General features: G+C 36.3%; 1 protein-coding gene, 1 long non-coding RNA gene and 2 other non-coding genes across 4 annotated transcripts in view; 2 read left to right on the plus strand and 2 right to left on the minus strand.

Annotated features, from left to right (window-relative positions):
- Window positions 1–729: 729 nt before the first annotated feature.
- On the minus strand, window positions 730–802 carry Trnaf-gaa (transfer RNA phenylalanine (anticodon GAA)). Its single transcript has one exon. It is a non-coding gene; the product is annotated as a tRNA-Phe (tRNA).
- Window positions 803–1,431: 629 nt separating this feature from the next.
- Window positions 1,432–1,505, plus strand: Trnan-guu (transfer RNA asparagine (anticodon GUU)). Its single transcript has one exon. It is a non-coding gene; the product is annotated as a tRNA-Asn (tRNA).
- Window positions 1,506–2,711: 1,206 nt separating this feature from the next.
- On the minus strand, window positions 2,712–6,620 carry LOC128249900 (uncharacterized). Its single transcript, XR_008266049.1, has 2 exons — window positions 6,520–6,620; window positions 2,712–5,535 (listed from the first exon to the last, which is right to left on the minus strand). It is a non-coding gene; the product is annotated as an uncharacterized LOC128249900 (long non-coding RNA).
- Window positions 6,621–8,441: 1,821 nt separating this feature from the next.
- Window positions 8,442–10,080, plus strand: part of LOC106875967 (insulin-degrading enzyme-like) — a 30,723-nt gene continuing 29,084 nt past the window's right edge. The window contains 1 exon segment of the mRNA XM_014924308.2: window positions 8,442–8,719. The gene's annotated coding sequence lies outside the window, so the exon portion shown is untranslated.

A 10,080-nucleotide genomic window follows, 5' to 3' on the forward strand; every position in this document is an offset into this window, starting at 1 on the left:
CACCAGACGTGTTATAAAATGCTGTCCGAGTTGTTTTCATCGCATGAAACTATCAGTAGCTCATAAAAATATATACTGTGTTTATTAAATAATACTTATCTCTCACCAGGTGGAGTACATTTTTCATTGATCTTACCATCACGAAACAATACAGTACGTGTGTGTGCGTGTGTGTGTGCATATACGCGTGTGTGTGCATATACGTGTGTGTGTGTGTGTGTGTGTGTGTGTGTATAAATGCATATACGTGTGTGCGTGTGCGCACGTATGTAGGTATGTTTGCTTGTGTGTGTGACTTTATGTTAGTGCTTTCAATCCACCACCCCTTCATAAGCGGTGCTGGTTTGTTTAAATTCTCGTAATATAGCGGTTTCGACAGAAAGATTTCGATAGAAAAATAACGGCGTAAAATAAAGTGCCGGAGATCGTTGTATTTGATTAGATCCTTCATAGCGGTGCCCCAGCATGGCCGCAGTCCAATGACAGAAGAAAGAAACAAACATGGCACAGGAGAACGGCAAAGGAATATACGAATAATAGAATAAAACAATAGACGAGAGCACGCTTGATCCCTTCATCAGTTATTCATCAAATCTCATCATAATTTTGACACTATATTGGTGAACCTGTGCTTAGATACAGGAATCCAAAGTTTGCTTTAATACACATGAAAAAAGCAGCAATGTTTTAACAAGTAAAAAAATATGAAAAAAAAGTAAGCATACAAACTGCCGAAACCCGGGATCGAACCAGGGACCTTTAGATCTTCAGTCTAACGCTCTCCCAACTGAGCTATTTCGGCTGCTCTGATTTCGCATGCCATTCTAATTACTATCAATTACATAAAATTACAGCCAATGGTGACTGCTTTGTTACTCATTGTTTGTCGTTGTTTCATAATTGTTTTACAACAGTCTGTCTACCTCTCTTTCCCTCCTCTCTCTGTTAGAAATAGTAGCGAAATTTTCCTCAAACCACACTATCATCTAATGATACATTAGATGATATTGTACTTACCCTTAAATCGACAGGATGGTCCAAGTAGGAGAGGTTTGTGCCATCAAAACTGGTTTCTGCCAACCCAACAATTCCACCGCCGACACAATTATTTTAATTTATTAAACAATATATATATATATCATTACAGCCTTTCTTTCCTCTACCTCTCTGTCTCTTTCTCTGTGTGTGAGTCGAACTTCTGTACAATTTCCGTCTAACAAATTCTGGTCACGGTGTCTCGCAGTGGGTTCGATCGGGAAACCAGGTGGATGCAAAGCGAACTTAATTACTCACCTACCGGTCCCACCACCACAGCCATCGCCCTATCGGAACCGTGACAAACAAATCAGTTTTTTGTTCTGTAATTTTCCATCTCGTATGACAAATTTCTGCGTTGATTAAATACCTCATGACAAGTAACGTTGAGCAGTTGTCTCTGTGGCGCAATCGGTTAGCGCGTTCGGCTGTTAACCGAAAGGTTGGTGGTTCAAGCCCACCCAGGGACGATTAGTTTTTTTTAAATAAAAATGTTGACTATTGAAAACATCTTGGTTCCGTTAACACACAAACAAAAATACATGTATGTTTGTTTGTTTATGAATGCAGGCATGACCAAATAGTTGAGAAGTCTCTTCGCTATCTTTTACACATTCTCCACAAAAGTTTAAGACGCCATTCTCACTGTTCATCGGCAGTAAGAAGTGGAAATTTCTGCGCAAATCCTCAAGACATCTAAAGAAATCGAGTCTCCTAGAAGTGGCCACCACCCTGAAGGTATTACCACATCTACCGCTGTTCTGTTGTACGATTGGCGACCTGGCTAACTAACCTATCCGCTTCTGAGTACAAAGATTAATAATTTTGCTTTATTGTAAATTTTTGATAGTCTGCTAATGACCGAGGTTTCAATACCCGCTAAATGCCACGTACATAACCTACAATTTCATCATGTCTGGAATTAAATGTGAAATAAAACAAGCGAAAACTGAAACCTTCGGAAAGGGGAAGTAATTAACGTAAAAAGTAATTTAGAGTTGTGTCCCTTGAAAACATTGATATTTGTTGCTGCAACTTTTGTGTTCAATGAAATGGACCTCGGATAAAAGGCATTCCAGTCATGACCGCTCCGTCATTAAAGTATGAAGTACAATGGAAACTCAAGACCACATTATCTGATGGTTTTTCTAAGACGGTAAGGAGTAGCCTGAAAGGAAGTTTGGCTGCTATTTCTAGCAATTATTGTTGGTTGGATTATATTCCTGCTTGAAATAGAGAGAGGGAGGAAAAGAGATTGAACGTGTGAAACGAGAGAAAGGATAAGAGGAAGAGAAAACGAAAGAGAGCGAGGGGGAGAGAGGGGGAGAGGGAAAGGCGCGCCTGGAATTTGAAGACGAAATGTGAAGAGAAAAGAATGGTCTCTGAAGAAACAACGGAACCAAAAGATTGTTCGTTTCTCCATTTTATGTTGGTGCCACCAGAACGAAACAGTTTTATAACAAAGTGGGAAAAGCAATTCACTTCTGTGCTTCTTGCTCAATACCGTGATCACGTGACCGCGCAGGCTATCGGATGCTGATTCACATCAGCTGGTCACAGTGCGCTTTGGATTTTTCAACCATCAAATGACGTCACCGAGCGAGTGAGTGCATATACACAGGGTGCGGTGAATAAACGGCCGTCTAAATTACGCAAAAGTGTAAACAACACCGACGTCTCATTTTAACAGATTTATTTGCCAAAATTACATAAAAATAGCTTGAAATATTAAAGAGTAAATTTATTCAATAAAATTGCCAAAAACTGTAGCATGTTCATAGCATGCTTAAATGTTATGTAGAAACTGCACACAGGTTCTCTGAATATGTTTCACCCAAATCACTGCCAAACAAATGTCGTGATAACCGATAAAGAGGCAGTACGAAAACAAGGATTCTGGGACTGCGCTGACCAGTTCCTCCTCAACAAAGCTGACCACCACTGGCAACTTCCATAGTAATAGGGACACCGACAGGATCTACGTGAAAAGAAGTGATGGTGGTAGAGGCATAGAATCCGTCCAAACAACCTTTGAATGATGCTTTGTATCACTCAGACAACACCTGCTGAGCAGTAAAGTAAGAAATGAGTAATTTCCAAAGCAATGAAAGTGAGGTCATAGAAGGATGAGATATGAAGATCAGCATTGGTGCGGTTTGATCTCACGGCCCATGTGACACTATCTTCTTCCTTGTTCATATTCTCTTTGTTGAAAATCACAATATAATTAATAAATAATCAATAAAATATAGAATACGTGCCGTCGGCCGAAATAGCTCAGTTGGGAGAGTGTAAGACCAAAGATATAATGGTCTCCGGTTCCAGCATTAACACTCGCTGTATAGCTTAGCTCAGCTCGGTTCAAAACTGAAGGGTCAATGATAAAAAATTAAAAAATAATAAAATGCATCACTGAAATAGTTCCGCAAATTCAAATATTTACCAAAGTAAACATTTTAGGTAGAATATTTCCTGTTACTAGAAACAGGTGATTTTAGAAAATGGTTCTGTTGAACGAGTTCCCTAATATAGAATTCGGAATTTTATAAAGCTTAGAAAAGTCAAACTTAAAGGAACCGAATGCCAATACAAAAAAAAAAAAAATATTGTAATATCTGCAATACAGATTTCATCAATTAATAGCATTATTGGATAAAAAGATAAAATTGCTTCCTGACTAGCTTTACTCCAGCTCCTAAACTTTAATTGGGCTTCGTTTCACAAGTCATCATCCCAATTTTTCTTCAGCTTAAAATCTTCACTAATTCCAGAATACCAGATTATATTAAGGACTGGTCTTGGGGAAAACATCTTCCAACTTTGTAATATAAATTGCGTAGAATTTAGTATCTTCCTCAGGGAAAACACTCGGAATGCTCAATAGACAAACATCGATGTACCGATAATCCAAAATTTAAGAAAACTGTGCTTGTGAAGTTCTGAGAAAGGGGTCAGCACCTAACAATTGTTTGAGAACCGTCTTCAGATTACAAATATTTTAAAATTGTAATCAACATCAGCTGCTATATTTGACAAAAGAGACGGTTCCAGTACAGACATACATGAATGAACAAGAGCTGGATGAAAAAAAAAAAAAAAAAAAAAAAAAAAAAAAGACATGCTGACAATGAAAGGCACTATTAATCAAAGACCAATTCTTTGAATTGTGGAACAGTCAACATATAAGCAAGGGATATCTACTGCAGATTCCTCCAACCTATCTCAACATGGCAGATTGTAAACATATTCAAAATTTGCCAAGGCCATTTGTGAAGTGGGAACAAGAAAACAGATATCAAGGGTCAAAGACGAGACATCGTTACAAATAGTTCCATAAATTCGAAGATTTATCAAAGAAAAATTCTTTTTACTAGCAAAAAAGTGACTTCAGAAATGGGCCCCTTAAATGAATCCCCTTATACAGTCAGTCATTTTATAGGCCCTAGAAAGGACAAAATAGGTGAAGCTTAAACTCTCAGGAGCTGATTTAAAAGAAAACGTATTAATATCCGATACAAATCATAGTAACTGCATTTTTGATAAGCTAGAATGGTTACCGTTTGCCGTTGCCTGGGAACGGAGTTAAACACTCATTTACAGAAGAGCGAATTACTCCAGTGTAGACATGTTGCATAGATTACCTGTCAATGGAGAGTTGTAAAAGAAACTAATTGATGTCATGACGTCAGAGTATAAGAACGTACAAAATTTTGTTTGGAATAGGAGACATTAATGTCCTTACAAATACATCAAACATGTTAAATTCCTTTTCTTGTCTGAAAAAATATAGCACCAATAATCCCTTTGAGTTTGAAGTTATTTTCAAGTTCGAGACTTGACTGATTCTTGCAAAACGAGTTCCACAAAACAGTATCCAAGAGAAAGATGATGTTGAGCCAGGAAATTGATTAAATGTTATCTCAAAGAACTGTTCTTCTGACAGATTTCCAGTTTCTGTCTAAACATTCACTTAATACTTAGGTTGACCAAAGGTGATGGCATCAGGCAAATTCGATGTGTATTTGATGAGAATGAACCCAGAGTCGGTTTTGAAGCAAATTTCAGAAATGTCCGATTAATTAAGACCAACTCAGCCTTTTCAACATTCCAAGTTCTTGATAAAAGCTGGAATAGTAATTTGATTGACATTTCTCCCTTCATCCGTTTTCCTACCATAAATTGGGGGCAGGAGGAATGGTTGAGCGAGGATACTACAGCTCTAGAACTCTGGAAAGCGAGACATTACTTTTGACAGAATTCTCATAAAATAAAATTAACAGTATTGCAACACCTAAAAAATGGATTGGATAGCAATCACAAAAAAGTTACCAGGTTACACATTCCTTTCATTGAAAAAGGAATGTACAGAGACAACATTCAAAGTATTCCTAAAGAGGGAAGCACTGTGCATTCGTCACTTGCTGGTATGGAGACATCAAGTTTTGGCCGATTGGTTTAAGTCCACATTTTGTTTGAGAAACTTTAAGATGCTGGCAGAATCTGAAAATAAAAAAACGCATTTAGCAGTCACATTTCCAGGATAGCGAGAGACGAACTTAATTCATTCAGGCAGAATTACAGCTAGAAGCTCTTCCTGTCACCAACTCAACCGTTTTTGAGCAAAGTAATCTCTCCCGTGGCCAGACAGACATTCATGGAAGACTAGAAACACCACTTGTGACAATCATTTACTCACCTCATACATGTACGTATATGTAGTTACACAAGCCAGCAAAAGCACTCCTGTATTGATTACATTTCGAGGCCTTCCAAAACGACAACCGGAACACCTGTTTCAAATAAGCTTTCACACCTGACCGCTTTGCTTAGTGATCAACCCGAGAACAAATCTAATTGTGCCCTCCACTGACTTCGAGACGTCTCGGTAATTACTCTCGTGGTACTAAAATATGGAATAATGTTTGTCTAAAGGTGTGAAATACATTGTCATAAACAACAATGGCAAATTGAACTGGGATTAACGATGCTTGTAAACCTATTAAAAATGGTAAGAGAGAGAGAGAGAGAGAGAAAAGAAAACGTCATAAGTGGTAATGGAAAACAAAAAGACTTCGAATGTAGGAAGATATAAAAAGGTTTTAACTGTTTAATAAATAAACCAACTTAAATTTGTAATATCTATGAATATAAGTTGCTTTACATAGATAGGGGTCAGCCATAGCATTTTATAAAGGGTTAACATGCTTCAGATGCTTACGTTAATTTGTGTATATATATATATATATATATAGATATATATACATGCACGCACAGACATTTCATATAGCCGCAAAAGAAGCACACTTCGAAACATTAGAGCAGCAATTATTGTGGCCGGAGTCGCCTGCACACTTAAGTGCTTCGTAGATGTAAAACCAACGGTCACTCTGTCCGATCATATCAACCAACCTTCTATAAAGATAAACTAATAAAACAAATATTCAAAAGATTTACGATACATATTTAAAAATATATTTAACTAACCGAAGAGGTAAAAATAGCGGACATTTCCACTGAAGACACACTAAAGACAAATGTTCTTCCATCTGTTCTGTGATCTGCCGCTTCTCTTGAACGAATGACTCCGAAACTGTCATTCGATAGGCCTTATAAAGGAAACTGTGGCGGGGAGAGAGAGAAGCTAAATTATTCCAGGAACATCCGGGTTCTAACAATGCCAAAAAAAGAGAGAAAAAATTATAAGCGTGAACCACGTAGAATCAAAACATTTATTTCTTTTTCTCTGAATAGGTTTTTATTTTCATTCTGGGTGAGTTCAGCGATTCGGTTTCGATTTACAGTCAAAGCCATTTTTATCTTACTTGGCGTCTTCCCATTTTTGCCGCTATGCGAATCACCTAAACGAATATATACATATATTTGTGTGCGCGTGCGTGTGTATTAATTAAATAGCCTTCCTAGAAGGCTAGTAGACTGAAACTTCGAAGTCACTGTCACCCTCTATTTGTAAAGCTATAATAAACACTTACTCTACTAAAAAGTATCGAGTAATTCTTCACTTCTACACTAAATTGTTTTTTATTATAATTCATTATAAAAAAAACAGACATTTATCATACATGCATATAATATATATAAATGAAAAAATGTATAAACAAACGACGTAACTGAACGTAAAAATGAACGGGAGACAAACAGAAGGCCCGTAATTCTTCATCAGTCATCGACCGATTGGTAACGTTCAGTTTCGCACCTTTAGCGATAAGACTGAGTACTTCGCAATTGGCGGTGCACGCTAAAAGAAGTGTTCTTGCGGAGAATTAGGGAGAAGAGCAAACAAAACAAAATAAAAACAAGCAAAACCACACAGAGTGTGATTTAGGACGATGGACGAGGACGAACAGGCGAAGAAAATACGACTGCTCATCCTCGCCCACCGATACACACATACACATATATATATATGTATATATATGAACGCGTGCACATGTATGTATGTATAGGTATGTATGTATGCGTACGCATACGGCTTCTGAGATAGGTGAAAGAAAGAGAAGAGGAGAGATATTATCCTGATGCCAGAGATCTGACCCAAATGATTGCAGTTAAAGGGACTTTGCTACATGCCCAAAGAGGTACCGGGTGGTAATGTTAAACCAAGAGATGGGTTAATCTCTCAATCATGCAGGTGACGGCGTGATTCGAACTCAGGACGCAAATAACCAGAACAAATCCCGCCAAGCATCCGGTCCGACATTTTTACAGTTCTAACAATCACTCCCTTTAATTGGTACTTCTTAATCTACTCTAAAAGGTGACCGAATCTGAACTGATAACACACACACATACAGTCGGTCAAGTCGAGTTCAATATATATTTTATGTCGGAGTTGCTAAAACAAATTACAGATGAAATCACTCGCCTGACAACATTCTCGAAATCAATAAAATAATTGACTTTTTTTTTTATATATATATATAATATCATGAGATGTGTGCGTTGCATTAAAAGCACGCTATCTGGCTAAAGGGTGAGATGATCCACTGAATTAGGTAAATGCGGTCGATATCCAGCAGAAATATCTGTAGATTAATATCAGTACACAAAGAATGTGAGCGGACAAAGAACCAGGAATCTGTCCCTTGTGCCAGTTTGCAACCTAGAAAAACATGCTGCCCAGCTTAAACCAGGTAACAGCGTCTGAACCAGGTAACATATAGTAGCTCTTCGGGATACAACATCTCTATTCCTAGCAGGAAAATATGACGTTGTGATATTCATATGTTCCCTAAAAGCGGTAGCAGTTTTAATAAAGCGAAATGCTTTTTTAAAAAACAGAATCTGAAGAAAAGGGAGGTTAAAAAGTGAGAAAATTGCCGAAGAGTTTCTTGAAAGAGGTGTCGTAATTAAAGGGAGATAATTCTAACGACTTTCTTCCAGTGCTACTCTCTAATGAAAGAAATTGATTCATCACGTTTGTTTCACATATGGACTCTGCTTTCATTGTGATCCTCACACAACAACAACAGCAACAGCATTAAACATCATCTAAACAGATATAAGAATCATATTCATGATAGTCATTGTTATAGTGAACGATTCAAGTGTCGGTCGACTTTGTATTGAACATTGAGAACGAAGAAGATTAAATAGCATTTAATAAGAGTGAAAAGAAATCAGCCTCTCGTTGCTAACATATTCTGTAGCGCTCCAATTTAAATCGGTGAGTATGGAAAAATAGATTCTCTGTGGAATCCTTTCTATATATGCGTGTGTGTGCGTTTAAATGTGTGTAAGGGAGTCATGTGTGTATGTATGCATATATATATATATATATATATATATCAATATATAGTTTTAGGGAAAAGAACCAAGGTTCATGAACTCGTCGATGAAAATCCACTATCACATATAGAAAAATTAATAATTAAAAGCACAATAAATAAGTATAATATAATACAAAGTAAATATCATATGATCAAGATAAAAAATGACGACATATATATATGTGTGTGTGTGTGTATAAAGTATATATATGTATATATATATATTTGACAAGAATAGTATTGATAGTGACTTCGAAGTTTCGGTCAGCTAAGCCAGGATCGGACTGTATTTTTTTCAGTTTATTATAACATAAAAAGTAACACACACATATATATAAACCGGCGATCTTAAACATATATATACATGTATATAAAAACTCATATTTGTGTATGTCTGTATATGTGTCCCCATTAATAGTTTTACTTGAATCGATTATTTATATGTGATTTAGTGTCCAACCGTCCAGCTCCGTGAGGGTTCTTAGTTTTATGATTTGCTTGCGTGCAGTTTTTCTTCTACCAAATTCCACCCAAAATGGCCAATATAAGTGTCTTCGCCCTCCAGCTTTAAATTTTCCTCGGACCATTTGTTGTATTCTGTAGTCTTTTATTTAGTACATCTGCTGTTCCATAATAAATAAATAACAACAAAAAAAACCTCAATTGCTCTAAATTATACATTTGAGAGAGCTGATAGCGTATTTTTTAAACAAACATTTTTTATTGTTGATGCAGTGCAAATATTACTGTAATTGATTGAACTGCAAAAGCATAACTAGAGTTTTCAAAGCTGAAAATAATATTCTATATTTCAAGATCTGTCGGGATTATGTGTGTATTGAAGAGTCTGTTGCAGGCTTCTGTCTGGCCAACCCATACCAACATGGAAGGCGGACGTTAAACGATGATGATGATAGTGATGCATATAAGTGCAAATACACGTTTATATTTGTGCATGGATATGTATATGTGTGTGTATATTTGTGTATGTATATGTGCCTGTATATGCGTATATATATATGTGTGTGCGCATATATGTATATGTATGTAAATATGTATATATATATATATGTATGTGTATGTATATATATATGTATATATATGTATATATATATGTGTGTATATATATGTATTTATATATATATGTATATATATATATATGTATGTGTGTATATATATGTATGTGTGTATATATATGTATTTATATATATATGTATATATATATATATGTATGTGTGTATATATATGTATGTGTGTA

The sequence above is a fragment of the Octopus bimaculoides genome, chromosome 18 (genome assembly GCF_001194135.2).
Source record: "Octopus bimaculoides isolate UCB-OBI-ISO-001 chromosome 18, ASM119413v2, whole genome shotgun sequence".
NCBI lineage: Eukaryota > Metazoa > Mollusca > Cephalopoda > Octopoda > Octopodidae > Octopus > Octopus bimaculoides.